At 44.5% G+C, this 21152-nt stretch overlaps 1 long non-coding RNA gene across 1 annotated transcript in view; it reads right to left on the bottom strand.

The window, feature by feature from the left end:
* The window catches only part of LOC144152159 (uncharacterized), a 58839-nt gene extending 38089 nt beyond the window's left edge, over positions 1-20750 (bottom strand). The window contains exons 1-2 of the long non-coding RNA XR_013319077.1: positions 20649-20750; positions 11657-11817 (exon numbers count right to left, since the gene is read on the bottom strand). This is a non-coding gene — a long non-coding RNA (uncharacterized LOC144152159). The remainder of the gene's footprint in view (positions 1-11656; positions 11818-20648) is intronic.
* Positions 20751-21152: the final 402 nt, after the last annotated feature.

Here is a 21152-nt window from a genome sequence, read left to right as displayed (position 1 = left end):
GCAGGTTCGAGGAGTGCAATGTCCAGGTGAAGACTCGAAGCGCGTCGGGTTTTCGGGACCCAAGCTCAAGAGGGGTCTACCTGGCGCCTTGGGATTCCTGGAGCCGAGGCGCGACTGCTGACTCGTGGAGCCGCACAAAGTTGGCTTGCTCCGCTCTGAGAACACCCGCCACCTTCTGCTTGTTGGCGACTGCCAGTGCACGGTTGCATCCTACCCGCTGCTACATGGCGCCATATCGTGAACCGCTGCAAGCAGGCCGTTGTTTACGAGTCATCTGGGCTTTGTATCCCTTCGGGGGACTGGTCACGCGAACCGTGGACCGAGAATTGTGCTATGACCGAGCATGCAGAGACAGCGCGCTGCAGCTTGAGGGTTTCGATAGTCGAACACATTTTGCCTGTTTGGGTATGCTTTAAGGCCCAACCACATGCACGCGTAAAACCGACGTACTCGCGCAACGACGTACGCATACGCCGCTGCCTTTACGCCGGCCGACGACGTCGGAAAGGGCGAGTAACCACATATCGCCGCAACGCGCGCCCAAACCAATGCGCCACGCAGTGTGGCTCGACGACTTTGTACTCAGCTTTCTGGCGACCAGTTGAACTACATTTTAACTCAAATAAAGCAAATAATGCCTATTTTCACAAAACTACGTATATTTAATACGGAAACAACTAAAACAGTTCTGGCAACATTACAAAACGTTAAGGATTAGTATGCATACTTGGCAGGCACAAAACCCTTCCACTACATTTGGCGTAAAACTGGTAAAACTGCCTTGCTCCCATAGTTGCTCGTTGCTTCGCGTGTTTTATCCGGTTGTTTGGTCAACGTATTTTACAAATTACTTCGTTTTAACGCATAATGAATAGTGAAGTTAGCTTATTTATCAATTCACTGTCTTGTTATGCGACCTGACCGCCGATAACATCACCGCCAGAGGTGTACGTCAACACCGTGCGCCCGAAAGTTTGCGTCGATGTCTGGCGGGCTCTGATTTGGGCGTAACAAGCGCGTACCAATGCATTCGGCGTACGCCGGAGTACGCCGGTTCCTTACGCGCTTACGCCGGTTTATATCGTTGCGCGAGTACGTCGGTTTTACGCGTGCGTGTGGTTGGGCCCTTAGTCCTTTAGTCCTTTCCTTGTCAGCGTGATGCTGCTTGTGTCCTCAAAGCACGCGAAAGGAGTTTCAGCGTAGGGCCATTTTTTGTGGATGTGTACGGGGATGACTTTATGAGTTTGGTGCGCGTCCATTCTTTTCGTAAGTGGTGGAGCGCACGTGTGTCTTCTAAGCACGTGAAATGTGCTTTAGGGAAGGATGCGTTTTTTTCTGGATATTTCCGAGAATGTAGTGTGCGACGTTTTAAATGCAGAGCATCTCTTTAACTCACGATGTCGCCCGTTCTAGGCGTCCGTAGTAGTCCGCATCGCTCGCAGGTGCGCCCTCTCCCCCGCTCCTCCTCTCCCGCATCACGCTACCCTCCTCGCTCTCAACAACAGGTCCGCACCCTCCCCCTACACTATGTAAAAAATAATACTTACCGGCGCCTGGTTTCGATCCCACGACCCTGCGGGCGGAACGCAAGGTACATGGTGCTCTACCCACTGCGCCACAAAGCCGACACTGAATGGAAGGCTACGAACGCGCCTTATATCCTTGACGCATTCAAACTACGTCAAGAAGCTGCTGATACAACGCATTCACTACCTGTGGGCGGAACGCGAGGTACATGGTGCTCTTCCCACTGCGCCACAAAGCCGACACTGAATGGAAGGCTACGAACGCGCCTTATATCCTTGACTCATTCAAACTACGTCAAGAAGCTGCTGATACAACGCATTCACTACCACCAACTACTCCCCAAACACTAAACGTTAACGCAATACACCCACCCCCTATGCGACGCATTTACTCGAGTCCCCCTCGTGGGGAGATGGTTTCTTTTTTTGTTTTGCGTGCTTTCGCGTACGTGGACCTAGGGTGTGTCAGTGGTGAGCACCAACGGTGCGCGAAAACCTGGAACAGTTCCGTATGCGAGGTGGTGCATGGTGCGTGAATATGCCCAGTACAGCCGACTAAAAGTGCTCTGGTGGGACCGTGGTCGGGTCCGTTTGTGCGCATTGCAACGATGCATCGGAGCTGTGCGACCACAGGAACACTGACTCGGGTAGGGACTTTTTGTTTCTTTTTTTATTACCTGTTCAGTGGTTCGCCTGTTTAGAGCGCTGTGTGAGTGTTGTGGCCTGTAGTTTGTGTAGTGTAGAATATTCTGGTAGAATATTCCTTAAGGGGGAACAGTGTCACAAACGGCCGGCCAGGCCGTCACTTTTTTCATTCAGGAGGCCGACATGACAGCTTCCCCAGGAGGGGACGGCCATTTTTTGCCGCTCTTCGGTAGCTGAATTACCCCTTTCACTTTTTCCGCATTTTTTTTTTCTTTCTTCTGCCTTTCGTTGTAGCTGCTGCGATGAGGGCAGGAGCGGGGTCGCGGAAACAAAGGTGCGGGACGGGACAGGGGGACAAAGGTTCGGGGTAGTCGGGCGTTCGGGCGAAGTTTATTTAAGGGGCTGCGAGCGGCACCATGGGGCAATCGGCTGGAAATTTTTGAACGTGCAATACTCTGGGAAGGGTCCGGTAGTGACGCGGCATTAGCGGATGTCCGTTGGTAGGCCCGCGGGGAACGACCAGGGCCACATCTACGGGACCGAGTTCGCCTCGTCGTCGCGGGTCTCAAGGCCGTCCTGAATCCGCACCCCGGATCCCCGAAAAACGTAAGCGCCTGCTAAGCGAAGCTGACCCGACTTTGCCGTGACTTCGCGTCATTTCCGTCCGCGGTGACTTTCCGCTCGCGGTTACTCATAGCCACGCCTAAGGTGAAGACGTATGTCTCCTCCTAATTTTGCCTCTATCGCGTAGAGCTTTCGTACCTGCAAGGTTTCTTTTGTCGTTGTTGATGTCGCATAGTAGTATGATGTAAGCCTCGGTGTCTCCGTATTCCGGCATTGTGTAATGTTTTTTTTGGGGGGGGTGGGGGGGGATCGCCACTTGTCTAGGTAACGCCGTGCGTTAGCCGGTGCGCAGTGCCCGCTTAGCGCCTGTAGTAATGCCTTAGCGCCCCCAGCTTCGTGCCTGTACGCACAAAACCGATATCTATGTAACACTTTGTGTTTTTTTTTCTTTTTTCTTTAGTCAAGCGCTGTCTGTCCCGATGTAATCTGATCTGTTCATGCACTAAAATATATTTAGTTTAAAACGTACTCGTGTACCCGTGTGACCCTCTCATTCACTGCTGCAACTTCGGCACACGTGCACTCGCACGGGCCGGCTACACTGCAGATATAAATAACTGTTGTCGCTCCTCCGTTGTTTGCGCGAGGGGGCCACGGGGGTTTGTGACAGACGGGGATGTGAACTGAATACGTCAATATGATCCTACCTCCGGGTGCAGTTTTAGTCTCAAAGCATTGGGATGTATAAGCGCCTGAAAACGGTTGGTATATCTTCGTTATATTGGGACTGTCGTAAAATTGGGCTACGTTAAGTCGAGTTTTGACTGCACGCTAAATGACCCAAAATTGGTGCCCGCCAAAGAATAAAAAAGGCAAATATTTTTGTTCATTTTCTCAGTAAACGGCGCACCCGTTCGATGTCTAGATTATTTTGCTGATGAAGTAACTTCTTGGAATGTGTAAATACTCTGCTTTACTGGTTTCGCCTAACAAATAGCTAGTAGTAGTAAATTGGAATTTGGATAAATTACGTGTTTATGCGGGTTTATCAAGAAGTGCTCACCATATGTTTGAACTTTAACTGTCATTGCTTACAAGGGTTACCAATAGAAATTCCGAAAATCGTATTTGAGAATATTGTCCTAACAAACATGTAGAACGCGAAGCGGAATTTTCGAAATTACAACGTATTCGGTGTCAAAATGGGTAAGCTGCGATATCAGACATAGGACAAAATACTAGGCCTACAGAATGAAACTTGAGGGAGTACGTTATTATTACGGCGAAACAGCTGAATTAGGCTTTAACTTATGCTGCCTACGTGATAAAGTGAAGACAAACGGTCACGTATATGCTTCCTAAGCAGACAATATCGCCGCCCTGCCACGTAAATCTCCCTCCTGTCTTTACCTTCCACTTCCCAGGTCTTTTTTACTCTTCTTTCAAAACTACCCCGGCGATAGGAAGAAAGTGTGTTTGTCCGTTCCTGCATTTCTTATTCAAAATACCGTTTCATGAGGTATATTTATTTGCAATTTTTGGTACTCCTTCGCGTTTATGCAGGCCAAAGAGGACTATCATGCCTAAACATTGCGGCCAAGTCACTGAATGAACGGAAAAAAACTAATTACCGGTGTACAGCCTAAATACAGTGGAGGTGTGATCAATCAATTTCGAATTTGTCCCGTTGTCATAGCTGGCACGCACACTGTTCATGCAACGCACCGCGTTTTCTGGAACCACACGCTTCTCTTAAAAGCCCACGAAATTTGTTATCGAACTGTGACTAACAGTTATCCCTTACACATAGCTAAATAGCACTTCCAGTCGGTAGGCAGTTTTTTTGCGCTAACGTATGCTACTGCTACCCAGTGCGATGTTGTGACAAATGCCAGGAATGTAGCCAGGGGAAATCCTAGCACATATGCTATCGGCTTTCCCGCAGCTGCTACATAAGGTCGCAGAATCACTGAGGTAAAGCAATAAGCGATCGTATTGGTCACCTCTGACACAAAGGATCAAATCGGGCTATGCAGGTGGCCGAGGACGCTTCTACAGGTCAAGAGCTTTTAGCCTACGCCTAGGATCGCCAGCTTATCTGAATAAAGCTTTTTATTTCTCTTTTAGGCACACCACAGTTTTGCCTATTACTGTGCGGTTGATTCCCATAAAACACAAGTTTCAGCCGTTTTCTATAACCACTCGCCTCCGGGCGGGGCCGACCTGTTAGCTGGCGGAAAGTCTTTACTCTATGCAACTCCCAGGTGAACTAACGGAATATAAAATGCAACACCAAACTCACATGTGCAGCTTTCCCGCTCATGGCAGTCCGTTCAACAGCGATTAATCTGTAGTTATTTAGCGTAATGTAAAGTTCTTTCGCGCTGCTAATATTCGGGATGAAAACTTGCTTTGCGCACAGTTTCAAGTCTTGCACGTTTTGCGGCTAGTTTCTTGAGCCATGGAAACTATCCCATAGAAATGCATGGGGAGTACAATTTGATCGCGAATTACACATAAACTATTCAGAATCCTGAAAAATTATTCTAGTGTTTCTATCTTCCCGTTGAAGTCTTGCTTTGTGCCAAATATCACTTTCCTGAAGTAATTTTCCTAGGTTCCTGCGAGGTTAGAATGTTGAGCGGGAAAGCTGGGTATGAATATGCCTTCTACTTATTGCATATTGTCGCACCTGACCAATGCCGCTTACCAATACAAGTTGTTGGTATATAAAATTTATGGGCAAGCTATGTTTTCCACTTGTTTAAACCCTGTTTGAAACCCTCGTTAGGAAAAGGCTCGTGAAGAAATGTTTAACCAATTGTGTTTATGGGTATTTATAACCAAGAACCTTTCGCATAACAACCAAACATAGCCTTTCTGTTAGACGATATTGGCAAATAGGAAAAACCTACAGTTACGGTTGCCCCGCGGCTATAATAGAGAAGCGATTTCAAATCAACTCTTATTAGGAAGCGAATCATAGCTGCGCCTGTCCGTCCGAAATCTAAGCGCTAAGGGGCTTAGAGAGGATCAGATATAGCTACAAGATCGACGCAAGGCCGAATTTCGCAAGTGAGTGAATGGGCGATATCTCACCTCTGATACGACTGAGCAAAAAGGCAGAATTTGCTGTCAACTCTTAATCGAATACCCGACGAAGCGGTACAAGCAAAAGTAACCAAGTTTATTAAACCACACAAGTAGGCAAGTAGCAAGCAAACCGGGCATTGGTACACACTGTGTTTCCTGTTTTGTTTTAGGGTAAACTGTCACTGTGCTAGGCGATAGCCTTGCTATCAAGCTTGCCTACATACATATCACATAGACTCCAAAGTGATCGATGCAAGCGCGAACTTCCTGGGCTGAGGAAATCGCTGACGGGTAATTTAAACTGTGAATTTTGAGCACGAACACGTATATGGAAGGGCATAGAAGAAACTTTTGGCGGTGGGAAAATATAATCAAAGGGTCTTTCATTCGCCAACGGTAAAAAAAAAAAACGAGTGAGTAACAGTAGTTCTGGTTTTCACGGAGTTTTACCTCCGCGGAGTTTGGTTGCTTTCCTACTACAAATAATGTCCTCAACGTAGTTTTCGTCACTTGGATGCGTTCGTACATTTTCTACTGCAGAATCCTGTATCCGTAAGTTGGTAATTAAGCATTTTGGTAGACGAAAATATCTATAAGCTACACCCGTGTGTTCGACTACGAGTACGAACCTACTTTCAGCACCGCACGATCTTCACGGCTGCGGCAAATTTGATAACGTATTCGAGTATTATTCATGCAAGCACATAGGCGACAAGTTGCATTGCATGTGAGGGACCGTTTTTGCACCGGAGCTGTCTACGGTCTTGGCTATCTCGTACGACGAGAGAAGAAGATAATCCCTTACGACCTTCGGCGCACACTCACACTTTGGCCTCTTGTTGGCTTGCGGCCCTTTATAAATTCATGTAAGAGGGCATATATTGCCCCTAGAAAAAATGTGGTGTTTACAAGTAAAGCCAAGTTAAAGACCGCTGTAATGTGGGTGTTTTTAGCTCGCTATCCCACATTGTAGGTCACGCAGTAAAGCCTACTTAAACAGAAAAAAAGATCCACAGGCATTTGAGTCTCTTTATATAATATTAAAGCGAAAGGCAGCCGTTATCAAAGACTTCTCTACTGCTGAATCGTCTTTAGGCCTCGTTCTTGGCTTTTGTTCCTTTGTCTTTTGATACGAATTATTCTGCAGGCCGACCGGCAGCAATTCACGTGGCGTCTCCCAACATGATACCTCTCCGCCGCGTGCTCCTTTTCTACTCGTGTTCTATCACGTCCCTTGTCACGGGGAACGCATCAGCCTATTTGTTCTTACTTTCCGGTATGGTGCCGGGTTAGCTCTGATGCCTGCACATATGGCTGCTGCTGTGGTGAGCCGGGTTCAAATCCCACAAAAACAGATATTGGTTTTGTTGTATTTTTTATGTACCGGGCAGCCATTCTGGTACAATTCATTTTGACGCCGATAGCGGCGACACCTACGGTGAACATTTGCATTTGATACATTTATCGCTTAGTCCTAAAACAGTAATAACTCCCCGCGGACGCGGCTGAGTGATACCACGGACGGCGATGTGGCCGCTGGCAAGCAATGTCTTCGGGCCGGTTCCCGAATATGGCATGGTGGAAAACGCAACGTGTCCCCATCACTAGAATCCCTCTGAACGCCTCCCCGGCGCAAGGGCGAGGTTTGAGCCAGAACTCGTTTTCTGTTTTTTTGAAGAAAAGCTTTCATCTTCTAGCTGATGATATCCGTACGTTCAAACGAACTGCAGGAAAGCCAAATGTACACTACTGGGGAACGCATCACTGAATATACTGATGCTGCGACCTGGTGGTGGCTTTGGGAAATACCCCCCATGAGCAGTTAAGATTTCAGAAGTTAGAGGGTGTGTCCCATGGCAATATGTTGCCCTCCCCAGGCTCGCATGTTTGCCTTGTTGCAATGCTGCAAAAACACTGAAAATAATTGTTAGCGCTGCTACCTGAAGCAGTTGGCAACTACGGTTACTGCGTGCTCGGCACCATAGAGTTTCTTAAAATATACACTAGAGAGGAATCTGGCGGTAGCGTCTATGCGGCTCACTTCAAGGCTGTCTGTGTCGTCATGGACCGCCAATATACATCGCGCTCGCCTTAGTTTTATCATTGGCTTGGATTGAAACGTTTCAGTGAGCGCAAATTTAAAGAAAGTGCCACAAAAACGCGAAGAATAGTGTGCAATTATGTAAGTTGAAAATACAGGCTGTTTTAAAACTAAAGAAAAAGGAAGTAAAGAGTATTTTTGTGGGAATGGTTGTACGTGCTATTCCGCAGGCCAAGGTTGTAGTCACGAACAATGTGAATATTTGGGAGGAAGCTCATTAAAGACTCTGATTTTACTATTTTTGCATTATTGCAAATAATAAGTTGTTTGAAGGGCTTTGGAAAGTTTTTTGAGCGTGCCTGTTAAAAAGTTGCCTTCGTGGTGAACCGGTGCACCGGGCGCCAAGTAGTTTAACAAGAAAAAAGAAAACGTGCGTTAAACAGTCGTGCACGATGACAAGATAGGACGCATACAAGCGCCCGTATCTGTCGTATTCCCATGGTCGTATCTTATCTTCGTCGAAGTACGTTTTGTTTTTTCTTTTCGTCGGCTACAAATTTCGCGGCGGCATATTACCCGCTCAGTCATTCGTCCTTCGACGGCGGCAAGAGAAACGTCAGGTGCGATCACGCACTGCCTGCTGTTTCACCGAACACGGCTACCCCTGAACAGGGAGGATTTCGGCTTCTTTGTAGCTCGTAAACGTATTAATGCATAGTGAAAAGTAAATCCCCAAAACCGCTTAAGAATTCAATTGTCATGCCAATCCCAAGCCAAAAAGTGAGTCTTCCTATGAACCACCACGTCGACATGGCTTACGAGGCGCAGTTTCCTCTCTAGTATACTTACTAAGAAACTCTAGGCTCGGCACCCACACATATACACGAACACGAGCGCCTCCCCTGCGTCTGTGCCGGCGTCACATGGCCGACATAGCTTTGCAGGCATGGTTAAGATGGCCAGATGAGTCACGCTCAGAGCCATGTTTATTGCAGCTCGCTCGGAAGAGTCCAGTGTTGTTTTGTTGAGTTGTCGTTCGGTTTTAAATAGATTGCTATTTAAATTTCGACTGAGATTTCAGACTATCATTTCGAATCAGTACTGGGCTTCGATTTGGAGTCAGTTTTTACTTAATTTTTCATCCTAGGAGGGTTCGCGTTCCAAATTGTTGTCGTGAGGCAGATGGGTTGTAGATTTTTTGTTGTGATGTTTTTAAATCATGCAATTCTGGAATATCAAAACCAAAATAAGGATAACTCAACGATTACTTTTAAAACCCCAGATGGAGCTACGGTTCGTGGTGATGAGTGTGCTGCGGTATTTAATCATGTGTTCACTTCTGCGTTCTCCACCTCTACTGTCACCGTTTATCCGGTATTTCAACCACTTGCCGTACTTTCTATGGAACCAATTATATTCGACATCTCTGGCATTGTGCGTTTGATTGAAAAACAAAAAGTTGCGTCATCATGTGGAGTAGACAACATAATTCCAAATTTTTTATCAACACAAAATTGTATTGTTCTATGTTTTTGACAAAATTGTTCACGCAATCACTTGAAACTGGCTGTATTCCGGATGATTGGAAGATTGGGCGGATGGTTCCCTTGCATAAGTCTGGGGGTAGACATTCACCGCACAATTTTTGCCCAGTGTCATCAAGTTCCATTTCATGCAAACTCAAGGAACAGTTCATCTATTCTTGCGTCGCCAATTTTTTAGAAGACAATTCATTTTTGAGTCACTCACAGCACGGGTTCAGAAAATCCAAATCATTCTGATGTGAAACGCAGCTTTTATGTTTCACTCATGACCTTCACTTCGTTTTAGATCGCGAGTCGGTTACGGACTGCATATTTCTTGATTTTGCGAAGGCATTCGATACTGTGTCACATGAACTTCTATTTTTCAAACTTAACAATCTTAACTCGGATACTAACGTGCTCGCATGGTTACGCTGCTTCCTAACTAACCGTTCACAATTTATTACTGTAAATAACTCCGATTCTCCTTTATCTGCCGTTCGCGCAGGTGTTCCTCAAGGCTCTGTGTTGGGGCCCTTAGTTTTTTTATCTACATTAATGACTTGCCAACTAACAACCGTTCATCAGTCCGCCTTTTTGCTGATGATTGTGTAATTTATCTGGAAATAACTAATACATCTGATATTAACACTTTACATTCCGATATTAACCAAGTTATGGAATGGTGTGAGTTGTGGAAAATGAATCTTAACATTAATAAATGCACATGCATGCGCGTTTCTCGAACTAACTCTGCTGCACCTAACTAGTTTCTTAACGACGTCCCTCTCCAAATTGTCCAGTCTTATAAATACCTTGTTGTACACTTAACATCTAAACTGTCGTGGAAACTTCACATTGATTATGTAGTCAATAATGCTACCCATATGTTAGGCTACCTCCGGCGAAATTTTTATATGGCTCCTAGTTCCCTAAAAAACTTCTTTACAAATGTCTCGTTTGTTCAAAATTAGAGTATGCGGCTTCTGTGTGGGACCCCGGTCAAGAATCACTTATTGCAGAAATAGAGAAAGTCCAAAATCGTGCGTCGCGATTCATTCTTTCTGATTATCACCGCACATCGACCGTTACGGCCATGAAATTAAGCATTTCTTTACCACTGCTCGACCATCGGAGGAAATTATTTCGGTTGTGTCTTTTTCACAGAATATATAAAAAAAATCCCATTCTAAAACAACAGCTACTATCTTCTCCATCTTACACTTCGCACGCATTGATCATCTGTGCAAAGTTAACGTCCCATCCTGCCATACAAAACATTTTCATGATTCGTTTATCCCCAGCACTTGCGTTAGTTGGAACCACCTTCCTTCGTTTGTTGCTGCGATAACAGATGAGACTGCGTTCAGATCTGCTGTAAGCAACCTGTTGTGGTGATTTCGTATCTTTACGTTGCTCGTTTCAGCTTGTGTTTGTGATGCTGCTTTTTTTTTATATTACACAAGATGTAACCCGGTCCCCTCTTTAACGCCCTTTGGGCCCTCAGGGTAACCAAATAAATAAATAAATAAATAAATAAATAAATAAATAAATAAATAAATAAATAAATAAATAAAAGGCTTGGAGGTTAGTACGGGAAAGTAACATCTACATTTTGTTTGGGTCGTCGATGCGCGAAGATATGGGTTCTGCGGGTTTTTTTTTGTTTGAGACATTGAAATGATTTGCGTTTTGTAAAGTTGGGACTATATCCCACTGAAAAAGCAGAGGTAATTTTACGGGAGCGGTTTCAGAGAAATCCAAAGTGTGTTCTTTTCATACCGAGCTAGAAAATTTAAGGTGGTATTCCTATGCGTAAGCATGAAACTATAGGCGAAGGATGCATGCTTTTTTACTAATTTTTCAAATTACGCTAATAGCAAGCTATGAAATCACAATACTTGGCATATGAAATATGAATATGCTCTCCCAGTTTTTATAGTTAGTTTGCACGGCCATTAGTAGTTGAGGTAATTTTATTTCAAAGCGAAGGTATAGGTTTTCCGACAATAAATTTGATTTACTATTGTAATTTTAACATGGACATGGTAAAGTCGCTGTTTTTGACCGTCATTGCTTCGGACATTCCTTACAACATCTCAACTACGAAAATTTAGCACATCTCTAACAGTTTCTTGCATATATTTGTCTTTTTTCCTAATAAAAAGCGTTTTTAGTCATGACGACATTGTGCATTTTGGCGTAAAGGCATTTTGCGTTGCTTCTGGGAAATTTCCTTCGAAAGAAGTGGCGAAAATACTTACATTACTCTTCCTTGTTTCCAATATTGGAGGAAGTCGTAATGACTTTCCGTAAGAAAAGTTTGTCTGTATCTCAAGCATTTGAACGGTTCTCTAGGCTCGGTTTCTATGGTGGTTGTGTCATTTTGGAAGTAAACCCATATTGATTGGTTGGTGCTTATAAACTGCACAAAGGAGAAGCATATGACTATTGTTACTAACAGTAGAAGGCAGGCACAAGTATAATATTGTGGGCATTTAGCAGCCCTAAAAACAGACTACCGCAGTCTTACAGAATTAAATAGTTTCATTCTTTAGCGCTACAACGTTTCAGAAGCAAAACCGTAGCCAAGTAATCGCAATCGCTTTCCTTTACAGTATGATTGTCGACGGGGTAAAAGAATTGCGAGGATGCCTTAACATTTTGAAGATGTGAATTAAAAAGCTCGGTTAAATTAAATAACGCCGGAGAGTGTTTATTCGACTGCGTATGTTGAGGGCACGACACAATAAAAATTTTGGAATCGAATTGTGAGGTCCTTAGAGAAGTAGCGTGCGAGCTAGGCAGGAGCTGTTCGTCTGACGCCAACATTCCCGTGGCTAAAAAAAAAAAACAATATGTTTTTCTTGAACAAACGGTCAAGTACTGATCACCGGTCTCTTTAATAAGAAACATTTTGCTTAGTTGTCCGGAGCTACAAAGGACGTGGAATTACTCAGTTCCTTTAGTGTAAATGTAGAACAGTCAGTGTGTGTGTGCTGACATCTCAGCCTAATGTAAACAGGTGAAACGTTTGGCTCCCGATAACACGGTCATCGTTACTGGCCAATCCACCTGACTCAGTGTGTTATAAAGGGACACGCAAGTGGAAACAAGTTCATCTAGATCTATAGATTTTCTCACCGAGGACAGGAGTATACCGCTCTTAACCGTAGCTTTTTAAAAGAAGGTGGAAATAGAGAAAACGTGAAGATACGTGTCGCCGCTAGGCTATAGCGCTCAACTAACACAGGAAGTGGGCAAACGTTTGGCGCGCGCAACGTCTTCCGTGGCTTACGATGGATGGCGCAACTTGCCCACACTTAAGGGGGTGGTACCGGTTTTCGAAGTAGCGTGCGAGCTAGGCAGGAGCTGTTCGTCTGACGCCAACATTCCCGCGGCTGAAAAAAGACAATTTGTTTTTCTTGAACAAACGGTTAAGTACTGATCACCGGTCTCTTTAATAAGAAACATTTTGCTTAGTGGTCAGGAGCTGCAAAGGACGTGGAATTTTGGGAAAGCACAACTAATTTGACTGAAACTGATCACACTGCCAGGTACGTGGTAGCGTTGCATTGGGTTGCTCCTATACCTCTATACATTACTGGTGTTTTGCTTGCTTCCGTTTTATTGTGACACAAACAGGGGCTGCTGCAGCCGCTGTTGGCGTCAGAGTCGCTGGGCGAGAAAATTAGAAAGGTAAAGGCATTGTTTTACAAGCGATTTCACAGAAATGTAGGCATATTCTGCCACCAAATCAACTCTAAAATGGCTATGGAAAGGTGATGCTTTTGTTTGAAACCAACTTGCAGATTGCGTTCAGTGTCTGTTTAATGCTTTATTTAAATCAAATGTGGCATTACTTCTTGTGGAGCCTACTGATGTTTCATAACAATAAAAAGTAGTTGTATACCATCGAGCTGCGGGTACCGGCCGGAGATTTGTTCTAATTCGGATGCCAGAACGCAAGCACTAGGTATTCTTTTAGTAAGCTGCAGTCAAACGGTCGAACCGGTGTCACGGATATGTGCTCAACTCATGTTTCGTAAGCCTGCCTTGAATTCTGAATAAAGACCCCAATTCACCGAATTTGCGTTTGGACTCAATTCATCAATTTTATTCTCTCTGCGCCGTCTGCAATTTAGGAAGCGCTTTGCTGCTCTAAACACCACAGTCAAGCTTTCGCGCTGAATCACCCACTAAGCTTTCGCCATTAAATGTGTAGAACACCGAAGTCGTGTCACGTCCTTTCACAACGAAGTTTTGGCAAAGCCTTATATTTTTTACAAATCTGTTTTTCAATATAACCTAACCAGAGGGTGGCAATACTATCATGCCGGTAAAAGGGTGATGACAGAGAATTGAAAGTTTCGTTTCCCCATTAAAATAAAAAAAGTGAACAATGATTCGTGCTATAAAACTACATTCGCTATTTTGTGCTCTATTACTGAAAGATGGCCTTTTACACAAGCACAGAATCTATCTCGGAAGTGGGTATTTTGCAGTAAGAAAATCAGATAACCATGATAATAAAGACAGTCTAGATAATTGGAGAAAAAATTTCCGCTCCACGTGAAACCAATGTTAACCGCCATTCGTCCACTGGTTCCCCTGGTCTTCAGCCCCCGGTTTTCGACAAAAACACTAGTAGATTTTATCCTGTGTTTGAACATTCTAGGTGTTTATTAAATGATTGTAAAATGCGTTCGGCTTCGGTATTCGCGAAATACTACCAAATTATTTTCAGCCATTGTTCGTCCTAAATTCTTCCTTGCGAAAGCAAAACGAATAGAAAATCGCACTACCGATACTGCAATGCAGGACCGTCTGCGATCAGGTTTATGGCAATAAAAGTATTGGGCAGAGCAACCATTTGTTTTTTACTTCTTAAGACAATGCTAGTCAGTGCGTAAGAAATAATACATTGAGGTATCTTTGTCTGACTGACAATCGCAACTTAAGAAACACATTTCGCCTGGTCCGTTTATGTTGATTTTTGTGTTTCCTTCTTATTTCTGAGCTGTGAACTATGTGCCAGTGATTTATGCATTCATCTTTGTTTACATACTACATACATGTCCTAAATGGTACAGCCGACGTGTGTAAAGAAATAGATGCAAGACACCAGCAGAAAAAAAAACGCAACTTGAAGGTTACCGGCACTGTCCTCGCCCCTTATTGCAACATAAAAGAATGGCGAGAAACGCAAGCACCGCTTTTTTGCGAGGGAGAAGTATTGCAAGCACTGGCATCGGACCAACGAAGGGAAATAAATTGCATCACGGCAGCGAAGGCGAGCGCGTGAAGTGGGAACAGACAAATTTGATTGAGGCCATGAACTTAAGGCAGTCGGCGCTTGGACCCTAGCAGTGTTCTTGCGGGCCTATATATGGCGGACGTGCTGTGCCTCCATGCCCTACCAGCTGTCTGTTTAGGCTTTTAAACAAGTCACACTCGTCCAAAAGGCAGCTGAGGAATTACCACCGCCTGCAAGTCAGTCCTCGATGGTTTCCGATTTCTTTCGCAATGACGGCTGGTGGTATGAAAACGTTGAGGTCATGGGGACCGCGAGACGCAACCAGGCAGTGGAATGCGAATGACCCACAGCTTTGGAACAGGCTCTAAATGTGCGAAATACCACGAATGTTCTGACTTTGTGTCCTCCGGTGATGCGGGGTTTTTAAGTTATCCCAGCGAGTGGTAACATGCTCAAAAGCCAAGGTTTTATAATCGGGACCATGCCATGCTGTGACTCCTCCGATGGAGGATGATAAATCTTGCGGTCAGTTGAATACTGACTGACCGTGAGTGGCTTCCTTCTCTTAATAATATCACTACGTAAACGACGTAATTTCATTAGGCTGTCTCACACGCAATAGGTTCTATAAAGCACCCTAAACGCACCGGAACCTCAACCTCTACGACAGAGAAGACACTTAGCCCGAAGACACGGCCTCCCAACTGCGTCAGACCAATGCTCCCCAACCGTGCATGCCTGTCCTTACGAAAAGCTATATATGTTTCCGCACACCCAGATAAGGACGTCGACAGCCACCGAATCGGTCGCCCTCAGTGACTCATACGACCGTCGCCCAGAGTTAGCAAATATAATTACTCCAATCCGATCCTCCAGTTCACCAATGGTGTCCTATTCCTCCGCTGATACTTTCGGTGGCATACGACCTCTCACCTTAGTCGAAATGCGTGCCACTTCAATCGAGGGGCCCTCTTACCGTTGTGTGATCGGTGTAATATTTAATTGTATGGAAACAAAATGTGGGCTTTGGCCCAGAATATATTTTGTTATTGAGAATACGATGCAATTGCTGTCCGCGAGAGGGCGAGCCAGTTTATTGATTTTCACTGGCATGAACCCATACTGTACACTCTATGAATATTTAGAAGGGCGACTCGTTATTCTTGAGCTGGGAAAATAATCGTGAATTGTTAAGGGCTGGGCATAAATGCGTGCTCTATATAAGGGCTCCTCAACGCAAACCGCATTCATGTTAGCACAAGCAGCTAAAAGGGAGGTACAATATAGACAACTCGTCTGCTGCCAAAGAGCAAGTGCCGGCCGAGGTTTACAAGTGAAAGTTACAGCGAACACAACGGATGGGTGAACTGGGTTCCTTGAAACAAAGGCAACGGAAAAGACACCGCTAAACAGCAGGCTCCAACCCCATAGATCGCTAGTGCTTCAAGATTTGTGAGAACTCAAGGGGAAATCACTCTACGAACGTGTTTTATCAAAGAGGCATGAAGGGATGCGACCGGTTTTCACGCGAAAAGACAAGCTAATCTGGTGGCGCTCAACTCGCCCCCCTTGAATGTTTTTGATTCATACAAACGTTTATAGGCTGCGGTTACCACTAGGCCAATACTGAGCATAAGGACATTTAAAACAACCGTCACACGATTCAGAAGATATTTGAAGCGGTGGTTTTATCGGTCGAGTATATAATAAGCGTTCTCTGATTTCCTGCAACATAACCAGACTACTCTAAATGCTACAAACACCTAACTATATGCGGGCTTGAGAGGGTCTGCGAAACCTTCTCGTAGACTATGACTTCGATACAGCTGTAATGAACGCCCAGCTGCGAAATCACTCTCTGGCGTTGGGAGGAGGACACGGAAAACGACGTGATATTTTAGGAGAGAGACTAACGGCAAGGCAGGGCGGTCATTAGTCCTTGTAGGACAGCGTAGTCTTTAGCTGCCAGGTTGAAAGCTAGCGCGCCCATGACCTCAGAGATAGTCTAAGCAATTCCAGTTCTAGAGCAAAAAATGGCGGATTGCGAATGCTATTTTAAAGCCGTCCTTCAATTTTGCGTATATTTTGTGCACTGAATGTCTCTTGCGCACACTTGTAAGTAACCAGCCTTTTGACAGTTGCTAGGTGCCATGTGGCACAGGCAGTAGAATGGTACAATGGTGAAATCTGGGTAGAAGGCCCTGCTGATTTTCCAGGATGAGATGCCAATGTTTTAGGAGATCTTTGTAGAAAGGTACTCTTTATCCGCTGGTTTCGAATTCCGACGTTGGCATTTGCTTGCGTGTCCTTTCCATCACATTCAAAATTCTTGGTAAGTAAAGATTTAGCGTTCCAGGGGCTAAGGTGCTAACCCTTTCCCTATTTTTTCTTCGTTATGAGTGTCTTTGCCACAATTTTGGGGAGGAAAATAGAAATATTATACGTCCTAACCGACTACTCAGAGCATGAATTTTTTTTTTTTTAGATAAAGAGAAAAGCGGAATGCTTTCCAAAAGAGCAGCACCCGAATAAAATCTCTTCTACGTAACGAGAGTCGAAGTACCAGTTAGACAGACGCATGTGGGTACTACGAAAATACCCTTTAAAACGATCACTACGCCTAGATGCGAGCCGGCGAACACCTATAATTCTATTGCATGGTGCTTTAATCCAGTCTAGATGGTGTTATTCCCAGCGGCAATGAAAATTTTAGCCTTGTTAGCAGCTAGCAAAAGCTGCGTCCTGAGGGAGGGGCGAAAGTTTACTACATAGTCTCTAACACTAAATTTATACTTTATACGTTGTCATTCGGTGAAAATGCGCTATTTCACGTGTAAGGCTCCAGTGTGTTACTGAAATATCGCACTTTTCCTGCCATTCGTTTCTGTTAAAACGGTTTTGTGGTCCGTCCTTTGGTAATGTAGCAAATGTTTGCATTTTATGTAGTGTAGGGATCGAAGTTCAAATGGAATAACTCCAAAAACAAAATTTCCGACTGGTGTAGCCAAGCGAAGTTTATTAACGTACGTAGTTTCTTTATTACTTTCAACAAATATTGGTTCCCAGCATAACCATGGATATGTTGACACCGGGTTTCTTCAGCCTCGTCTTTGCCTTTTGTGGTTTGATATTAGAAAAAAAAGGTGCACTGAGGCATAAGTGAAAGTGCCCGCTTAGCTTGGAATTGAAAAAAGCGCTTTGTTCGTAGTATATTTCTATTGTGGCTATACGATCATAACGCAGGGAGCAAAGTATATACGCGTGAGCAATGCGTCGCTTTGAAGCTTTTGTAAAATGATGGCAACAGCTACGGTTTGTTGTTGGAGACTGATAAGCTAGGTGATTGCTACAACCGTTGTAATTGAAGAAAATGCAAAATTTATCTTTCACACCCGAAATCCGGTTAATCATCATTCCTTAATACGAGCTGGACACCGGGAGCTACGAACCCTGTTGTTACGATTATGTTGATTGCACCGTCAAGGCCCTGAAATGATTGCAAACATCCCAAAATAATGATGTCAGAAAGTTTCCTTCGCTTAGCCACAATAAAAAGTCGACAGAGTGGCCGCTAGTTTCGATGCCTGAAACGATGCCTAAGGCGAAACTTATGCATACTGAGGTGTGGTCAACGCTATGAATTCTTCATTGTTTATAAGCTATTCTAGGATGTGGCCGTAAGCTTCGTCTTAGCGCTAAAGTGCAATATTTTATACGCTTTTTCCTTTTTTGTTCGCTCGCTAAAATGGCAAAGAATCGCTATAATAAACGTTTTTTTCTATTAAACTTCCGCCGTGAGGTTAGGTGTATATTCTTGCCCATTGGTTTTACGGTTTTTTCAGCCCGACTAGTGTTATAAGGCACAAAGATTCACACAGTAGCTGTCTCCTGTGCGATGTACCGGGAAATATTGAGCACTGCTTCATAAATTGTTAGGATGCCATACTATTTTGGGATGTGTCCAAAGAACTCCTAAAGGGGTACTGACAAAGAATTTCGAACGTGATGTAACATCGGAGAGAGAATAATGTGAACACACATACATCATCCTCACAATATAAGCTGGAAATACTGCCTAGAACACATTTAAAATCAATATAAAAGTGTGGAAAACACAACCGAGCAGCCAGCGGAGGACTTCGCACTATCGACGTTTTTAAGGTTTTCAGTAAATTATTAACATCCACACGCGTCACGAAGTTGTGTTGGCCGATAACGTACTGCTGGCATTTTTTGTCGGCTGACCGCTGCAATTGGAGGTCTTAGCTAGTGCCCTCGAGCAACGAATGATGCAATCGCTGGCGGCGGAAGCGCGGTAATTTCGTTGGCTCATCGGGTAGCTTGCCGCGACTTTATTTCTACAGCAATTGCTGACACTCTGTTTTTATTGCGCTTCCTTACACTGGACGTGAGAGCGCACAGGGGACACGAAAAGTGCACTCAGCTAGCCGCACGGTCACTGCGTAGGCGGCGGCCACGGCCGCGAAGTGGCGCAAACCGGCGCAGGTAGTTCGAGCGATAGCTTGTTTCCGCTGCACGAAATTGGACCCCAGTCCCAACATGGCAGCACATATGAGAAACGAGTTAATGATGCGATGGGGGTGTATATTCGATCTGTACTGCTTACGAGAGTGGCTATCGAATATCCGGCGCCGTGTTAAGCCGAGCGCATCCGTAGGTGCACCTGTAGGCAGACTGGCCGGCTGCTCCCAGTGCGCGTCTCCCCACCCACTTTCTCGAGCTCTATCCGCAGCAGCAATCTGCCCTCGCAGCGCCTGCGTCGCATCCAGGGTCACTTTTTAATTAAGGGGGACAGGAGATCAGTACGTGGGGCATTCGCAGAAACTTCCGGCAACGCAGATTTGGCAGTGCTACGCACTCTGCTCTGTGATATCCGTCGGACGGTGACGTGGATATCTTTGTTTATACAAAATTTCACGTTTCGATTATCCGCTAAAACAGAAACTACGACTAGCCGAAATAAAAACGTCTCCAATTAAACAACCGTTTCACCCTGAAGCAAATGGGGTTTCTACTCGTGATCAGTAGGTTTTAGCTACTTATTGCTATAAGAAAACCAAGATGCAAAATTTTTGTCTCAGTTCCCCTTAAGGACTTTGAATTTACCCCGCATTGTACACGGTATCTTGTATCCCCCACAGATGGTGATGTGCCATTATTGTTTTTCCTAATTACTATGGATAATTTAAGTAAATGCAGATGCTGGATAGGCACGGTGTGCCTATGGTTTCTTCTAGAGCACACCTCTGAGATATGATCACTAATATTAAAGTAGTCTATGATCAAAATGATTCTCGCCCTGATGGTATCTCCTCCTTGTTAGTTGTTCAATGTTGCCCCCGTTTTTAACTATGAGCACATAATTGTTCACTGTGTTTAGTGTAGTTTTTCAGCTTGTAATCAACTGATTTGTATGTCTACATAATTGAAATATGGGTTGTAAATATCCCTTCCTACATTGATGTTTAGTGCAATAAATATCATTTGGGAAACAAAACAATGCAAAGTGCGGACGTAGCTTCGTCGCTCAGACGATGGGCTTTCGCTCCGCTTGTCTTGGGGCCCATGGTCGATCCCCTGCGGTGCAAGTAGTTTTTTTAGCCTGTTTGGGCATTTCTTGTCGCGCACGCCACGACGATACCGTTGGCTGCCAGAGGAAGAAGGTTTACTTTAAAATATAAAACTCATGTTTTGGCAGGCAAAGACTACTCCAAAGACCAAGGTCATGCATATTCGAGGGTACAAAAATCTTTCCGGCAAGCGATTTCTACAGAAACTTGCAAATGTTTCTGAGTGTAGTGAAATACAAAGTAGGTCCAGTGATTGGAAACACAATGCACTTCTAATCTCTAATTTATTACACTTACACCACAAACCGCATGGTCGGGCTTCAGTTTGGAAATGCGTGTCCTCATATAAAAGCTAACTCAGTGAATATATGAACATCAAGATTTGAAAGCGCCGCAATGACTCCTTACTTGGAATAGATCTGTCGGAGTTGGTGTATACTCGGTACTGACCACCACAGCTCCAAAAACCCCGGCAAATAGCGCAGTCCACATACTTGCGAGTAAAGGTGCTGAAACAACACTTCCAAAACAACACCTCGTATATATCTTATTTTAAAGGTCAGGTAGGAGAGTACCTTGCTCTGGTTCTCTTGTCTATAGATATTTTTAGACATGGGCTTAGTTCTGTGGAAGAGCCGACATGTTATTTCAAAATATTTGCCTCGCACAGAGAAACAAACATAGTGGTTCCACATCACGTCAATCTTCTGCATGTCTGTGAGACATGGCCTTTAATAAATATCGGCCCTAGAGCTATGTATTTATTTTCTTCTGAATGTCGAAGTCATTCTTCTATAGGTGTAATGCGAATCCGTAAGAGCACAGCCTTATAAAGCCATCAAGAACGTTCTGCGCCCAATATACCAGGAACGCATCACTCAGTCAAGTCTTCTACAAGATTGAACAGTTTAC

This window comes from Haemaphysalis longicornis, unplaced genomic scaffold, assembly GCF_048455015.1.
Source record: "Haemaphysalis longicornis isolate Haplotype H1 unplaced genomic scaffold, Haemaphysalis longicornis Haplotype H1 scaffold_9, whole genome shotgun sequence".
Taxonomy (NCBI): Eukaryota; Metazoa; Arthropoda; class Arachnida; order Ixodida; family Ixodidae; genus Haemaphysalis; species Haemaphysalis longicornis.
This window is presented reverse-complemented; position numbering and strand designations above follow the sequence as displayed.